We start from the raw sequence: 18,177 nt of genomic DNA on the forward strand, positions 1-18,177 counted from the left end.
TTCAATCTAGCACCACCGTCATGACTTTATTATTTAGGCTGCATTAGGTCAGAGACTGCTGTAACGTATGAGCATTTGCTCTTTGACCTCCCCAAGACTTATGACGCAAAGGAAATGCTGAACTCTTACATGTAAGGCTATAATTTCATATAATGAACAATCATGAAGCACAAGCCATATATTCTTTCAGCTATCTTTCTTAAGGGCCTAATTGTGAAGAGCTGAAACACATTTTTATTTTAAAAATGGGGAAGAGGGGGAGTTGGACACTTCAATTGTCAAAACAAATGCAAGTCAAGCATGAAATTTTAAAAGTGTTACCAACTACTAATTAGAAGCAAATGAGATTATTCATATAGAAAACATATCCCCAAACAAACCAATCCTTTGGTGGAAATGTCACTGTGCTATGAAATTACAGAAGCTTAAACAAGTGATGTTTGTAGGAATAGAATTCATTGACAAATCCCTTCCAAGCAATCTTCTTCCGCATTATCAGATTTCTTAGTTGACGTGTTATACAGGAATCCTCAACCTTGTCGTGCACAGAGAGTTAACTCTTCCCTTTGCTCTTACTTGGCAAATCATTAATAATACAAAAAGAAATGTTTTTAAACATAGACTTTGCTTCAGGCTGCAAGGTGGCTTTCTGCCATCACAAGTAAGCAGCTTCCAGAAAAGATTTTTTTCAAAGAAACCAAACAGTACAAAGAAAAGGTGAATAACTCCTTAGGGCAAAAAAGCACCCAGAGTAGGCATAGCTTAAAATATAACTTGTTTTCTCACACTAAACTTTTCAACCAAAAAGTACTGTCCCTTTAAGAAAATAAGAAAAAAACATAATACATTCTTTGAATACTCTGGAAAACTGGATACTTAACATCTGTATACTTAGCACTTCATATATCTTATAATACAAATCCTAAAGGTGTATTTTGTGGCCACTAAGTTGAGCACACTATGTCAAAGGTAAAGTTCATTTCTGAGATAACCAGAAACTTTGGGGGGAATTAGAAGGGTAACCATGAGAAAAGGTTAAGTGCTTAGATTTAAAGACCTGAGTCTAAAAGTTTGATGCTCTCAGCATCACAAGTTAGAGCACATACATACTCAAACTCTCAGACTACCCACAGACGCACAGCTGAAACTGAAGGGTAGTTTGAAAGCAAAATCACCTTGAGGAATCCATCTTTCCTGAAATGGTACTTTTCATATGTGATTGTGTTAATGAATTCTTATTTATCCATAGAATCTTTTTAAAAATAGAACTGTTTAATGGCTTGATAAATCAAGCTCAGTCTGAAGGAAATCCAAGATGCAAATGCCGGTGGTGGGCTCTTTTACAAATAGTCACCCTTGTCAGTTTGAAAAACTGAAAATCAACAAAAGAACAGTGTAAGTATACTTGACCTTATTGCCTAATGTCTATCAAGATTGCCACAGCTGGTCGATTTCAAATTTGTGAAACTGACACTTAAAAATGTATAGTCCATCTTCAGCCCAGGTCCCTCAAGTGCTGACTACACTGGAGTCACAGCCTCAGATTCTCCTTCCATACTAACTTGCACAGCACTTACAAAGCTAGTTTAATCACACCATCAATCTATGACTACACTTTCCTTAGAGTAATTCTGTTTCATTTATCTTTTAACCCTACATTAATGCAAATGACATCCTTATCAGCCCAATAAAAAAGTTATTAATGTTCCTACTTGTTTATCCTTGATATACACTGAGAAACTGAGATCACATATGAATTTGCACAAATACCTCTTCTGTTTCACATTTTATATGAAAAATCACCTTACACCACCATGGTCTTAAACTAGTGTTCTTGAAAAACTCTTCAATCAATGTCTGTGGCTAACATTAGAGTCTGAGTTAAGAGGCTAAAAACAAAAACTTAGGGGACTGCCTACTTTTTTTTTTATTTTAATGTCTCTCTAGGAAGGGTTTGCATATGCCATAGGAGGGTATCTCCTGGATATAAGAACAGTTATACAGGCCCCTAGTGGCTTAGCAAATAGCAGCAGATGAGGGGATTCCGATTCTCAGTTCTCGACTTTAAGATATTCTGGCTTTAAATGAATGTCAATCTTAAAAGGCAAATCAAATCATTGTATTTAATACTTTAATTATTTTTACTTTCATGATTATCTACCAAAATACACATATGTTGAAGTAGATCACCACATTTCATTACTTTAGTAACTACAACCACACTGGTCCAAGAATTTGTGTTACATAACCTCCACAATAAAATATTTAACATCCATCTCTTTACATGTCATTACAAAAGTAATATATTACTCAAATATATTAAGATATATTTGAGAGACAATTTTCCTCTTTGAATTTCACTCATTATACTATTATTACTGAGGGCTTTAAGAACATAATTTTGAAGTAAAGTGCTGACTATTGTAAATGAAATACTGACACAAACTGAATGCCACTTTTAAAATAGTAAAAATCTGCATATATTTCCCAACAACAGCCAGTGATAAAACTCACAGTGGAGCGCACCTATTTTAAAGGATGTACAATTAATAACACCCCTTAATACTCATCTTCTTGCTGTCTTTCCTTTACAAAAGAAAATTCCAGGCAGGCACATTTACAGCTTTTAGCAATTTTTAACTGGACACAATCTGACAGCTGAATTCATGAAACTGACCAGCTTGTCAATTTCACACTTTGAAAGTACAATAATAGCTGATAGCGTGAGGGTGAATTTTAAAAATCTGTCACAGAATTGCTAGCTCCATTGAAAAGCAAAGTACAGTACATAATTATGGGAGGTGGGAGGTAAGGACATTTTCTTTCTATGTCCATTTAGGGTGTCTATTTCAAGAATTCTGACATCTAGCATTGAACATTTATTCTCTCTTTGTTAAGTCAATAAAATAATATCTATCTGTGGCATATAACACAGTATGCTTTCAAAATAAGTATAATATCTACTAAGCATTGTCCTGGATAGCCTCATATTAGCATCGTCAAGTTGGTATCATCTAAATATTCTTTTAAATCAGAATATTTCAAGTCTTGGTACATCACCTTGGTTCTACTCAAGTTGAGTAGTGGGTGTGCACACTTTCAAACAGGACAGAATGGCCAAAATGATAAAAAGTATCAACGGTTGGACTAAGTCCCCATATGTGTGTTATTACAGGACCGTTGGAAGAACACATCAAGGGGACAGGACTGTGTCTGTAGCTCTGGAAGTCCTACAGTAAACCTATCTCAAGTCACAAGCAGTTACTAGTCTCTGAGAGGCTCAAAATGAGGGTGCTAAGCTCTGCCAGGTCAGTGCCACTATGTCTACAGGCATGTAAAAGAAAATGAAAAAAAAAAAAAAAACTTTAAGAGATAATACAGAGAGAGTGATCCCTTGAGAATCTTCCTGGGTTCTTAAGGCACAAACTGTAGCTTGGTCTTGGGGGATCACTTCAAGAACCTTAGAAAACAGAGACATTCTGCAAGTCTGTACTGGGAGGGGAGCTGGAAACAATACAAGTAGATTGTGATAGTTCGGATTTTGGGGAATTGAACTACTATTCAGAATCCTAGAACACCCAATTAATGAAAGCCAATCTCATACTTAGTGTTCAAGATTTTTTTTTTTTTAAGCATAAGAAACCTGACTTCATTTGTTAGTGCTTCTAAATGAAAACCAACCTCGCAGATAAACAATGCAAGTTCTCCACATGCCTACATAAAAGCTACAATCAATCGACAGAAAAGCAAAGAACCTTTGGTTTGTTGTGGCTTTCTTTTTAAATTGTTTCCTGCAACTTGGATTTTTCATTATAAATTCTGCGTCCCCTTCCCTACGGAATGAGTAAAAACAGCAGCTTCCCGTAGCAGAACTACGATCTTTGATTCTTGCCTTGGAAAGGTCTCCAAAACAATCCCCCTCCTCTATGGCAGCCTTGTAGACTTCGATTCCTGCTATTTCTCCTTCCCCCCACTAGTTCAGAGGAAAGAAAGAAAAAGAATTCGCCCCCTCACCATAACCAGCCCTTCTTAAAACAGTAATCACTGCCTCTTAAAAAAAAAAAAAAAAAAAAAAGATAGATACAGATATATACGGAGCAGAATCCCTGGGTAGGGTCGCCTTGCCCCACTGCTCCTCCATTTCGCCAATACTCTGCCCACCCTAGGAGGAGAGAGCGGGGGTCCATCCAAACAAACACCCTCCATCTCTAGAATTTCCACTCTCCCTGGTCTGAGTTTTTACCCACAGGCAAGCCGTGCAGGGGAGGACCTCTGCCCAAGGAGGTTCAGAAGAGCAAACTGTGTGCGCTCCGGCTGCCGGGGCGCTGGGCTCGCGGACGCGGGAGTGGGAAGCTCCGGCCCGGGAGACGCGGGCTGCCGGAGCGGGGCTCTGGGGCAAGCCCCGAGCGCAGGAAGGGGAGGACACCGGGGGCGGGGGCGGGCCGGGTCACTCGGGGACTTACCTGGTCATGTTGGCTCCGGGCAGCCGCCGCCACCGCCTCCCGCGCCGCCACCAGCACTTTCCCCCAGCGCCTTCGCGCCCCGCCACGGCCGCGCAGCCCGCGCCTGCCCGAGCCGCCGCCTCTGGGCGGCCAATTTAATCCCGCGGAGCTGCGGCCGCCGCCGCGGGAGTCCCCTCAGTCGCTGCCGCCGCCCGGCCCTCGTACGGCCAGCCCAGTCCAGAGCGAGGAAGTGGAGGAGAGTCAGCGAGTGAGTCCAAAAACCCGAAATCCAGCATCCAAAGGAGCGCGTCCCCCCGCCCTCCCTCCACCCCTACCCCCTTCTCCTCCTCCTCCTCCTCCTCTTCCTCCTCCTCCTCCGCCTCCTCCTCCTCCTCCCGGGCCGTCCTCCTGGCCCTTGTGAGCCGGAGGCTTCCGCGGCGGTTTCTCCTCCTCCCGCTCCTCCTGCTCGCCCTGCGCTCGCTTCGCCGGCTGCTGCCGCCGCCGCTGTGTCTGCTCTCCCTCCTCCTCCTGCTCTTCCTCCTCCTCCCGCTCTTCGATGCTCCGCTGCTCGCGGCTGGGGGGTCCGGGGCCGGGTCTCCTCTCCCTCCGCTTCTCTCGTTTCCTCCTTCCTGCTGCTGCTTCTTTTAAAGAGGATTCTTTGGCCACAAATAGCAACTCGGCTGCCCCCCTCAGCGCCTCCCTCCCCTTCTTCTCTTCTTCCCCCCAAAAGTGAAGCGCACGCGAGAGGTAACCAGAAACTGAGGCCGGCGGGGAAAGAGGGGAAGCGGGGGAGAGGGGGTAAGGCGACGTCTGGAGACCGGCCCGAGTGGAGTCGGGAGCCAGGAGGTGGGATGGCCAGTCCAGCCCAGTCCTTGGACCTGGCCTGAACCTGGTGGTTACGGTTGTAGGCGAGGTGATTTGGTGGGGAAATTAAATCAAAAAGCTCAGGAAAGTGATTGGAAAAGCTTCTTTCTTTGTTTCCTGTCTGAGTGATTTCTAAAATCCTCGTAACGTGCTGGGGATCCCACAGAATCGCGGTGCCCCGGCGCTGGGAGAGTGTGTGTGCGCGTTGCCAGTGCGAGAAGTGTGAGTGTGGGTGCGCCCAGGCGCAGGGAGAGCCAGGCCCGCTGCGCCCGCTGGCGAATCCCTGAATCTGGACCACTGACCCACTGAAAGGGCCGGGGAGCTGGACGAAGGAGGGGCAGGCAGAAGAGCTGGGCGAAGGAGACGCACCACACACACACACACACACACACACACACACACACAGGAGGGGGTGGGGTGACGTCACTCTCCAGCATCCATCCACCAGGCCAGAAAAGACCCCCTCTAACAAATTCACTCTTCTCCTAAGAGATGCAGACCCGGGTCCTTCCTGCTCTGTGTCCTGGTGCACTGGAGGAAAAAAAAAAAAAAATGCTGACCGCGCCCCCATTCAAAGCAGTTATAATAATACAAGGAGCGCTCCTTGATGAGACAGTTTGTGTCCGCCCCAGTTCACCTTGACAGTGGTATTCAGGGATGCTTGTAGGATCTACTTTAGAGTCAGAGAGGAAAGGAAGTATGGAATCAATCTTACTGTGATAACCTTTGTTTTGCTTCCATGCTACCCCCTTTTAAGATGTTGGAAATTCACTGCTCCCAGCTTGTCTGAAGAACACGTAAAACCCTCTCCCTAGACATGCAGTCAGTTGTTCCGCTACACAAGCTTCATCTGTGAACCCTTCATCCACAGAACACACTGGGTGGATTGTTAGCTAACAGGCACATTTTAACCTTCGTCACTCCTCACAGGATCTCTAGCATGTGGACAAAGTCAGTAGCTGGGAGCCACCTTTGGCAATTGGCCTACCAAAATTTTATTAGAAACTTGGTCAGAAAGGTTAAATAAAGTCAGGGCCTCCAACCCCTACCTTGCCCATTCTGCGTTCAGGCCAGCACATACACAAAATACTTATGCCTGCAGGTTCAAGGCTGTTTTTGAAAGGGCAAAGGTAAGATGATCCAGCATCCTGACTGTTGCCTCCAGCTGCATGCTGTACTCCTGAAAGACACTGAAGGTTGGTCAGTAATCCTCAGCCTCTTTTGTGCTCCAAAAAGAAGTCACATATTTTTGCAGGAGCCTTGCTAAATTAAGTTCAGTTTTCCAGCATGTGAGGGGACAGGGCAGGAGGGATCGTTGTGGCCTGACTCTTCCTTGTACTTGTGTGTGTGTGTGTGTGTGTGTGTGTGTGTGTGGTCAGCCTTACAGTAAAACTTTAGAAGAAATTCATACCTGTGCAAGCTTCTGGAGCAAGGTGTACCCTTCAGGCTTTTTGATGACATAAGGAACTGAGAGGCTGAGCAGGTGTGATGGACAACTGCCCCTGTGCCTTAAGGATGGATTCAGAAATCTGAGCAGGTGATTCTCACTCAAGGTGTAAACTGTAAACTGATTCGGCTTTCTCCTTGCCACATTCTCCTCCATGAACCGCGAGTCCCATTTTCATCTTGCAAAGTTGGATGTCAGAAGGACAAACAGAAAAGTTCTTAAAGCCCTAACAATCCTTTGCTGTTGCCTTTGGTGGAGAGATACACATCCCTCTGCTACATTTAAGAAGAGTTGACCAGGTTGTTTCAGCATCCCGCTCTTGATTTCAGCTCAGGTCACGATCTCACAGTTTGTGGGATGGAGCAGTGTGGGGTTCTGTGCTGACAGTGAGGAGCCTGCTTGGGATTTTCTCTCTCCCTCTCTTGATGCCCCTCTCTCTTTCTCTCTCTCTCTCTGTCTCTCTCTCTCTCTCTCTCTCTCTCTCAAAATTAATAAATAAACTTAAAAAAGAGAGAGATGATCTGACCAGGTCTGACCTTACTTTAAAAGATCCCAGTTGGGAAGGCTGACTGCTGTCTAAGAGTGTAGTCAAGGAAGTAACAACGTAACCTGCTGATAGCAAGTTAGACTACCTAGAGAACCTAGAGATGATCATGACTAAGGTGAGCAATCAGCAGGTAGCAAAGGGATCCAGAAAGAAGAGACAATCCAGACAGAGAACAATATAAGTAAGTGAGATTAGCCGGAGGACCATACTTTCCTGACACAATGAGGTCCTAGATGCTCATGTCCTACTATAACCAAATGTCTTGGAAAAAGAAGTGGCAGTGGGATAAGGCGACTAGCAAGTCCGAGCTATTTTTGTACAAGATCCAGCATTATTCAGGGCAACAATGCTGAGGAAGAGGAGATGGAAGAAACAAAGAAGCCAGACTTTCTGTGCACATCCTACAGAGGTGGGGTAAGACAGCTGCCTCATATACAAATATTAACACATTCACAACAGATTTGTCACAAAACAGCACTCTGTGGCATCTCCTATAACCTCTGGGAATGTTTGCTATTTGGAGATTTGAAATCAAAGAACATCAGAAGTGGGCTAATTATCTGTTGAAATCACCTAATTTTATAGGTAAGGAAACTGAGTCCCTGAGAGTTTAAGGTGATCCAACTATTTGGTGGCAGAAGCAGCCCCAAAATGCAGATATCATGACCCAGTGTTCCCCTGCCCCCAGCTCTTCCTAATTACCCCTAGTTCTAGGTCAAACTGTTTTCCCACTTATCTATGAGCAATAAATATAGATTGTTTTAAAACTATAAATACTTACATGAAGAGAAGTGAAGAAATAGGACTAGATATTTTCTTAGTTCCTTACCACTCTAACATTCTGTTATGAATAGCATATAGGAACTTTGCTATAGCACAACCCCCTCTAGTGCATAATTCAGCATACAATGAGTATGAGTCTATTTTGGACCCCGTCCAAAGGAGTTAGTTCCTAGAAGTACTTGAAAGATTTTATTCTCATCTATAATGAAACATCCTAAAAAAGACTAAAAATAATCATAACAGCAATGATAGTAATCATTTGTTACTCTTGTATTATGTACTAAACATCATGCTATCCCACTGTTTACAAAAGGCACATTATGACCTTTCATGGGTCACAAATCCAGTAGGTCATAAACAACTTTTTAAGCAAAAGAAATGAAAGTAGGAAAGAAAAGAAAGAAGAGTGTGCTACATATACTAAATATTGTTCTGTAAAACTTATGTTTTGATCATGTAACTAGTAATTAAAAGTTTCGAAGCCACTGCCCTGCCTCCAATCTTAACAAGTGCCTTGCTAGTTAAGTATAATTAGCCCCATTGCACAAGTGAGGAAACAGGAATCCAGAGACTAATCTGGCTATGCTGACATAGCTGGCTTGTGGCCAAGCTAGAATTTTAAACCTATATCTGTTTGACTTTCAATTTTGTGTTTTTACTTCTATTTCAATTACACATTATTAACCAAGGAATCAAATACTTGTTGTCGATGATATTTTCTTTGTGAGGGCCAGTTTTTTTTTTTTAATTTAATTTGGAATGGAGAAACATGACATAGGTTCAAGGGACATGTTCTGAAGATGGTGAAGAGTTTCATAAGGTACTGAAATGAATATCTGAGACCTCGTCGTATAGGTGCTAGTCATGTTTAATATAATTCACCAACTTGCTGCTAAATGCACAAATGGGATAATAATTTATGGTTTTAATCTTCAAATGACCATTAATCTCTACAAGTGTTAAAATGTTCATTTGAGAGAGTTTTCCCAGTTTAATTCATACAGCATTTTTCAGGAGCTTACTTCTTAGTCCAAACACAGAACTGGCAATTGAGAAAGGTAAAACAGATATTAAATATAGTCACAAAACAATATCTTGATTTCTTTGGGAACACAGGATCTTCAGTAATCAAACTATACCATAATTCCACCTAAGTTGTAAAAAAGAAAGGAAGGCAGTTGTAACTTAGGTGCCATGCTACTTTTTATTCATATAATCCTATGCATTCTATCAGTAACATTGCACATTTAGGTGCTGTTATTGCCCTCCTTCAGATTGGGAAGCTCCTGCACAGAACTAGGAGGGAAATGAAATGAGAGTCTAATCCTGGTCTTTCTGATTCCACCAATCAAAGTCTCTTTACAAACAAGGGGGCTTCCAGGAGACAAAAAGCTGGTTAGAGATTCTGAGCCTTGCTATGCAAACATTCACATTTTTCTCCATGTGAAAGAAATGCACTGTTTTTTTCTCCAGGGCAGCATTTCTTGTTGCTGTCAGGCAGCACAGCCCTGTTCTCTTAAAGAAAAGCAATCCACATCTTCCTCTAAAGACAGGCCTAGAAAAGCCAGGCCCTGCACCCTGACTCTGTTCAGTTCAGCTGCTGCATTTCCCCCTCACCTGCAGTGTGCAGAGGACGTTATGGTACGATGCTATTTTCCATTGGCTCTGCTACTGGAGATTACAGCATGTGACTGTGACAAATGGATATTCCCATTAAATTCTTTAGTAGAGTGGGGCATTCCATTAACCATTGGCACTATCCCAACCCAAGTGAAACATGGGTCATTTTTTTCCTGTGAGCAAGAAATGAAGGGGGAAAACAAAGGATATACTCTAATTACCTTTCTCTCTCTCTTTCTTTCTTTTTTGTTGCATGCATTACGATAGCCGTATATTACAATTATTTATAATTAATATATGACAAGCTGTCAGCTAAAATTTAACAGGTGATTTGTCAAGAAGTTCCATTAACTCATACATTAAGCAGTGGGTTTCAATATTCCCTAACAATAAAAGTGTGTTTTGGTTTTGTTGTCTTAAGTATATTGTGTTTAAATATTCAGAGGCCACCAATCTTTATATATTTGCAGCATCTTTTAAAAATACAACTATTGCTAACATAAATGGCCACTATTAGTAATGCAAGGAATAAGCACATTTTTTTGTCACTTTAACCTTTAAATGCTAATGTTTTCATTGACAAAACTAACTGCTTAGTGTTTATTTTTAAGTTTTAAACTTTTGTGATTTTTAATACATTTTCCAAATGATGTCTTTGGTAGTAAAGGCAAAGCTGAACAAAGAGGAAAGTAATTGCGGTTACTTATCTTCCATTTAGAGTTTGTATCTTACACTAGAGAATTTCGAAATGAAGGAATATTTTAAAATACAGAAAAAGATTAAGAAGTCACCAGAAAGCCAGTAATTAATCACTCAATAAAGGGGAAATCTACAGAGACCAAAAACTGGTGAAGCAGGCTCCATTTTGCTGAATAGCAAAAGAATGGGGGACATGGTAGAAATGAATCACATATATTTCTTGGGAGGGATAGCAAGAGTCTTTGAACGAGGAAAAGCTTAGTTTCACTATCTACAGAATGTCAATGGCATGGGCTATACCCTGGAAATAAAGTTAAACTACAATGTTATTATTATTGGTTCTGTGGCCAGCCAAAGTTCGTATTGTTTAAAAGAATGATAGGAAAAAAAGAGAGAGAGAGAATGATAAAAAAAGGAAAGCAGCATTTGTTTAAAATTTTATCACATGAGGTTGACTCTTATCTTTCAAGACTAGGACTTGCCACAGGATGTTAATGACTCACAATCAACTACTGTAGAGGGTGTTGAATCTCCTTAATGAAAGAATGTGCTTCAAGATTCAATGGTTAGGATGGGGGGGGGGGCGTGGGAAAGAAAAAGAAAGCAAAGGTAAAACCTGAAGCACAGCAGTTTTTCAAAGCTTCTAAGACTTCTGAGTCCACCAATCAAGTTCAGTTTTCACATTTTTAGCAAGAACGCCATGAAAAGTTGTGACTTTATTTCTAAAGGGTCTTTCTTTTTTTTTTCTTTTAAAGGTTTTATTTATTTATTTTTTCAACGTTTATTTATTTTTGGGACAGAGAGACAGAGCATGAACGGGGGAGGGGCAGAGAGAGAGGGAGACACAGAATCAGAAACAGGCTCCAGGCTCTGAGCCATCAGCCCAGAGCCCGACGCGGGGCTCGAACTCACGGACCGCGAGATCGTGACCTGGCTGAAGTCGGACGCTTAACCGACTGCGCCACCCAGGCGCCCCTCTAAAGGGTCTTTCAAATAGAGTTTCAGAAAATGATTTTCAGAAACTCAGAAGTGACATAGCACAAGTTGATTTCCGCATAATAGTAAGTATATCTCTTCACAGGCTGGGGATTATAAATGACCAGTACAAAAAAAATGGTCCCGGTATCCTTGACAGGGGTCTGTTACTAGCCCTCAACCTGCTTCCCAGATACTGCAATGTCCCCAAGTGTAGCTGTGAATGCTTTTGCACATATTCAGGAGCAGTTTTCAAAGCAATGAAGTTAGCAAAAACAAAAACATCACAACTACAACTTTTTCAGTCACTTTTGAAACTTTTCCCTATCTTTGTCTTATTCATCTTTACTTACACTTTAATTACGGCACTTAACAATTTCTAGTGGGTGTTCATATTTAGGAAACCTTTCCTCTCCACCCTTTGAGAACAGATTGATGTCTGATTAGAAGCCCAAAACTCTCATCATAGTGCTTTAAGCACTATAGGTACTTCATAGATATTTGAGGAAGTAAAGGAAGGGAAGGGTGGAGATAGGGAGAAAGAGGAAATAAATTGGTTGTCAATTGACCTTTTTATGTGAAATACCACTTTCTTTACAAACTTTATTGCAGTCCGCTAAACACAATGAATTTGCCCTGCCTCTGTTCTCGCATTCTTTCATTTTCTTATTTGGTATCTGCTTATATTTTTATTGCATATATTTGTGACCTATTAAGTCCTGAGCATGTTCACACTCTTTGTATGGCCATCAATAAGCACAGAACCTGGACCCTAAGGAGATCTCAAAAGATATCTGCTAAGTGAATCAATGGATGATACCATGGGCTATTAACAATCTTTGACTCTGAGAAGCACAAAAGCAAATGAGGTCAAACAGTTGTTTTTCTCTGCCTTCCCCTTGGCAAAGAAACCAGTGGTCGGCCAGACACCTAGAAACAGTCCTGAAAAGGACACTTGGCACCCATCCTTTTTACTTTTTCCCTTCTATCAAAGGGACCTCCTACCTAGTGAGTCTCAGGCTCTAGGAAACATCCTACCTTGTACCAAGTGGAAGTCAGAAGGAACAAGGCACCTGCTTTGCTTTTCCATCTCAGAGCTGTGCTGCCCCAGAACAGGCTGTGTTCTAAGGGTTTGGATGTCATAACTGCTCAGTCTGGTCAGTTCTATACTGGGTGAAGAAGAGATGAGAAACTAGACCAGATGCTGAAAGCTGGAATGTTTTGTCTGCGATTCGATCCTTGTTGTGCCATCCATAACACAGTTGCCTTTTGTTAAAGTTATATCTATACTTGTTTTTCTCATTCTTTCCCTATGCCTCTGCCACAGGCCAAATCCCAGATTGCGAGACTATAAAATCTTTAAGAGAAAGACTGGGTCTTAATCTCTGTGCATACCTTGTACATCTGCAGAATGTCCTGTACAAGGAATACATGATAGAATGCTGTTTAATTGAATTTTCCAAAGTCTAATGTTTTCTTTAAAATTCATGGGAACTCTGTAGGGCACAAGCACATCCCAAGTTTCCCCATTTAATACATTCTATTATATTGTCCTCAGGGCATATACTTGCACTTATCAGATCACATTTCCAAATGTTTCGACTGCCAAACCCCTAGAATGGAGGTTCACAACCTTGGCTGTACATTAGAATCATCTGGAAAACTTTTAAAACATATGCCCTGGGACAATGCATATGAGCTGAATTGGATTCTTTGGGAATGAGGCTCTAGCATATTTTTTTGAAAAGCTTCCTAAGTGATTCAAATGTTTAGCCAAGGTGGAGTAACCTTGCTTTACAGCTCTAGTGATTTGAAAATCACTAGACTAGATTATTTCTAAAATATTTTCCAGCTTAGGGATTCTTTGTGAAAGCACTTTTATTTTATAAGTGAAAAAGAAATGACCTTTTGACTGGATTCCATTTTTAAGTAGTCACTACAAATGAAACACAGCCCAAATTTCATACACGAGGGCCATGTTTTTAGCGTTTCCTTCTACTTGGCTTTCATGTGTGCCCATTCATCCCATTGGTCACTCATTCAGGCCTCCACTGTGTGTGAGGCATGTCAACTCTGCACTATTAAGTGATTTGAAGAATGTAGGCTGCAAGCAGGGCACACATATTAAGGAAAACCCTTTCATCCAAATACAATACAAACATCCCCTAATGATTTTCATCTCCTGCAGTTCCATTCAAAGGGGAAGAAATGCCATCAACTGACTGAAATTCCAGCCACACCACCCCCAATAAATCTGTGATTAAAACAAAGAAAGAAAGGAGCAGAAAGATTGAAACTTGTCTTGGAAAACATTTGGGATTGAGTCTTGATGTTTGTGTGTTATTTTCAGAGTTAAATCAGAAATAACAGAAAACTACCACTTTGAGAGAGAAAGATGTTGCTCACACATTTTTGCTTAAGGAATTCATTTTCTTGAGAGGGAAGTTTTTCTTGGTGAACTCTAATAATAGAAAAACTATCAGCTATGTAAAATACACAACTTAGAGCAGCCTTCTTTTATTTCTCTAAGAGTTGCTAGCACCCCTCTTATGGGTGCAAGGAATGCTCTCCATGCCATGTTATTCAATATGACCACGTGAGCAGCACTTTGCAGTTCACAGAGAGCGTTGAAACACCTCTTTTAAGGCTCCTAATAATTCTTTGGATGGTAAACACCCAGTTTACACATGACCCAGACCCGTGAATTGACCTCTGGGCCAGTTATGGGGAGTCAGAATTTTTGGCAAAGCTTTTCAGGTACTTCTGAAAGCTGCAGTGATAACTCAGTTCAAATTCATTGATTTGCATTGTTCCTAGGAAAATAACCCAGTACAGCTGAGCAGTTTCTGGCACTTCTGAAGAGGCTAGTTCCCTTTTTCTAGGATTTGCCTTTTTTCTTCCACACTTTTCAAAAGGGGAAAAAATCACAGGTGGCACTATTTTACCTAAATCTACAAGCTTTTTGATTCTGCTTTGCACAGCTGGCTCATTCTAACAGTTGCCCTCACTATGAAGGCACTCCTAGCTTCTGGCATTGGTGGCAGGACTTGAATCCTACCTACTCCCCTTCTGGCCATAACTAAGGTCTTAACAGCCTATGGAGACCGCAGGCCTCCTTCAGCAGGCAGCTGTAATTACATGAAATTTGCTGGACATTGTAGTGCAAACCCAGCACCCTGCTGGGACATTTCAGTTGGCTTCAGCCTTGTATTTGGAAACCAACTAGTTCTAGCTGTTATACTCAGGAAGAGAATTGCCATGAGCTACTAGTGTTGGTGTGTGTCTTTTGCCATCAGTTTTTTTTTCTTTAACTTAAAAGTAAAATGTTCTCAGTTAGCCACCCTGCCCCCCACCGTACATTATATTGGATCAGTGTAATATTTCCTTGGAAATACCATCTCATATAAAACTCTGGGAAAAAGCCAAATAGACCCCTCAATAAACCTTTAGAAGAAAAGTATGCATTTCAAGAGAGGAGACAATGTTAGTTTTACCTTATAATTACTCCTAATCCACACAGAGACTGGGGAGAAGAGGATTTTGATTTTATGTCTGGAATGAAATACACTTGATTGGAAAGGAAGATGTGAGAGGGAAAAATCCTCAAAAATTAAAGGAAAAGGAAGTGTGTGTCAACCACCCCAATCTTCCCAATTCTCAAACTTTCCAAATTCCTTTGGTTCACCACCCCAACCTTAGTTATACTCCCTTGTTTAACAACCCTCCAGCTATTATGGTTACAGTTTCTGGGAAATTTGTCAAAAGAAGAAAGATTCCAAAGAGTTTGGTTTTTTTCTCTTGGGCAATAGAAAACCATGAGGGTCGTAAGATGCCAGCGTGAAAACACACATACACACACACACACACACACACACACACACACACACCACAATCTTTCCCTTTCCTTCTGGAATTCAGCAGCCCATGATGTGCTGGTCCTTTTGGCCTTGAAGAAAACACTATGGGCAGGAGGGGGCAGAGATATACACAGACCATACACTCTAACTCAGATATACTCCAATATAGATGACTACTGTAGTTTTATCCTTTGTTCTGATAGTGCCCAAAGTGCAAAGGATATTGGGAAAAATGGACACAAGGCAGTTTGCCATATCTTTGGGCATCTGAAAGGGTAGAAGAGCTTTATGCTTTTTATTGTCTGCATGCTAAGAAGAAAAGGCAGCCATCCCATTCAAAACCACTAGGTCCCCACTCATTTCCTTCTATTTTGTCTTACACTGTTTAAACTCCCAAATAAGTACACATGTTGCTAGGTTCATAATTAAAGTATTGGCAATGTCTGTTCTCTTGCTTTTAATTCCACTTATATGAATGTTCCCATCACTCTTTTTAAAAGCCCTGGGCATATATTCAAAACATACAACCCAAACAAATAAACAGCATAACCTAAGCCAAACCCACCAATAACTGGACACTATCCCTGGTTTGGAAGGCCACCCTGAAAAATTACTTAATTCCAGTATATTCTGTGAATCAAAGTTCATAGAGCTGAAAATGAAAGTTTTCTGTTGGTACCTTATCACCAAAAAAAAAAAAAACAAAAAACAGTGAGATATGAAAATAAGCCACGGAATCAGTTATTGGAGATTCAATGGAGTAAATTTCACTGTGAATGATATCCTTAGAAAACAGGATATTTAGTGAGGAGCAGAGTTCCTATGGGGAATTTTAGGGCAGGGTTAAACTTTGGTAGTATTCTTTGCAAGTGCGGAGAAAGAGTTTATATTTAGAGCTAAGTTCTTGATCTTATCTAATGATTGACTTTTCATGGCCTTTGGAATTAACTTTGATAGCAAAATTCCTGTCTGTCATTTACCCCTAAAGCTGACAGGATCACAGCATTGGAAGCTGCTATAAATGAGGCCATGATAAGAGTGAACACTTTACCAATGGGAAGGACTCCCACGCGTAGGAAAAAGAATAAATTTACTACAAACTGTTTTTTCCCTTGGTGCGGCCAAAAGAGAAATATGTCAACAAAATTCAAATTTTGGTGTGAAATTTCTCCAATACAGAATTGACAGAACTGCCCAAATGCACTATTTGGAGTAGTAAAGAAATAAGGATTTTTGGCAGTAATTCAGGCTGGCACCGTGGCCCTGAGGTGCTACTGAGAAGCAACATGTCCTCTGCAAAATGGCAACCTGTGGAAATCAGCAACAGCACAAATCGATCAACAGTCAGGGCCAAAAACTCTTGCTTCCGTTTCCTGACAGAACAAACCACTATAAAGTTGTCTCACAGCCCCAACAAAAACTGAAAAGTTTATAACAAGTGGTACCACCTGTGCTTGTGTCTCAGCCTCCCCAAAATAATTTCCTCTCCTGGGTCTTCTAAGTGTGGCAAAGGGTGAGGAATGTGTCGGAGAGTCTGGGAAGAGGAAGAAGGTTCCAACGTGGAGGCTGCAGAGCGAGTGGATTAGCATCATTTGTGCTAGCAGAGAGCTCAGTGACTCTTTCTCCTGTCCTCTGGAACAACTGTGTGTGATATGATCTCCCATCCCCTATCAAAAAAGGCTCTGTCTTCAGGAAAACAAAGACTTTTCAGCTCAGTGTTGTTCTCTCACATGATTGAGATTTCTTTTTAACAATGTTATATTATTACAACCTTTGTAAAGCTCCGGATAAGGAGGCTGTGTTAATAACACACAAAAAAAGAAAAGCAGTTTGTTTATAAAAGCTAGTGTTTTGACCATAATTATACTTTCCTCTGTCTTCTTGATGAATCAGGAATTTCTGAGCCAGGTATCTGCACAAAGCATGATAAAACTAGGTTCATCCAGGATGTGACCTACATTTATGTAAATCTTGTGGAAACAAAGTTCTGTTCTCCATCCCTTATTTTTTTTTAAATCTGTATTTCTTTTTTATCTTTGATTTTCATGAAAACCGTCCAGGGACAGTCCGCATTTTTCAGAAATAACAAATTTTTCAGTACAGGAGGCAGCATTTGCCAGTATAGCAACAAGAAACCAGCCAAGTTGCTTTGGAGGAGTTAAGCAAGTACATTTCAATAAGGACCCAAACAAACCTTGGCAACCAATCAGAAAAACAAGTCATCAATGCATTAAGGAAGCCTTCAAATACGAGTGCTGTCGGTGGAAAACAGAGTTACTCACCAACTGAAAATGTTTACTTGAAGTGAGAATTATTTTATGGAAAACCACTGTGAGTTTTGGAATACTTACAATCTGTTCAGATTGGTCACTGTGTACAATGTTCCTGCTGCAATATGCCCTGAGACTTCTAATCTGTCTGCCTAATGGAGCAGGTGGTGAGATTCTCTACTGAGCTGTTGGCTCCTGGAGGGCAGGAACCATGTCTTATTCATCTTGTATCTTGCACAGTACCCAACTCTTCAAAGGCAGTCGATAAATATTGAATGAATGAATCTTTATATACATGACCACACTCCCTGATCCCTAGCATAAAATATCAACACACCATCTTCTCAATCCTATTGCCCTGCTTTACTTTTCTTTTGAGCAATTAATGCCAGCTGTCATGCTATGTGGTTGCTTTTATTATTTATTATTTCTTTTTTTCCCCACCAGAATCTAAATTCCCAGAGGGTAAATTGAACAGGTTTGATTAATTGGATAGCCCTAGTTCCTAAGGGGGTACCTAGTTATATAACAGGCAATTATAAATATGTGTTGACTTTTGAATGAATGAATGATGAATGATGAAAGAATGAATGACATTCTATTGTCTATTCTATTCTATTGTCTAATGTCCCTCTATTTTTCTTTCCTCTTCATTTTCATCTATCTCATCTAT

General features: G+C 41.1%; 1 protein-coding gene and 1 long non-coding RNA gene across 50 annotated transcripts in view; one reads left to right on the forward strand and one right to left on the reverse strand.

Moving 5' to 3' along the window:
• The window catches only part of PTPRD (protein tyrosine phosphatase receptor type D), a 2,239,943-nt gene that overhangs the window by 527,292 nt on the left and 1,694,474 nt on the right, over positions 1–18,177 (reverse strand). The window contains exon 1 of one of the 48 annotated variants that reach the window (XM_045470161.1): positions 4,464–4,682. The exons of the other annotated variants lie outside the window; for them this stretch is intronic. The gene's annotated coding sequence lies outside the window, so the exon portion shown is untranslated. Of the gene's footprint in view, positions 1–4,463; positions 4,683–18,177 lie in introns of those variants that run through there. 48 annotated transcript variants of the gene reach the window in all.
• Positions 4,601–18,177, forward strand: part of LOC123593753 — a 67,206-nt gene continuing 53,629 nt past the window's right edge. For both annotated transcript variants that reach the window (XR_006710487.1, XR_006710486.1), the window contains exon 1: positions 4,601–4,710. This is a non-coding gene — a long non-coding RNA (uncharacterized LOC123593753). The remainder of the gene's footprint in view (positions 4,711–18,177) is intronic.

Source organism: Leopardus geoffroyi, chromosome D4, assembly GCF_018350155.1.
Source record: "Leopardus geoffroyi isolate Oge1 chromosome D4, O.geoffroyi_Oge1_pat1.0, whole genome shotgun sequence".
Classification (NCBI taxonomy): Eukaryota; Metazoa; Chordata; class Mammalia; order Carnivora; family Felidae; genus Leopardus; species Leopardus geoffroyi.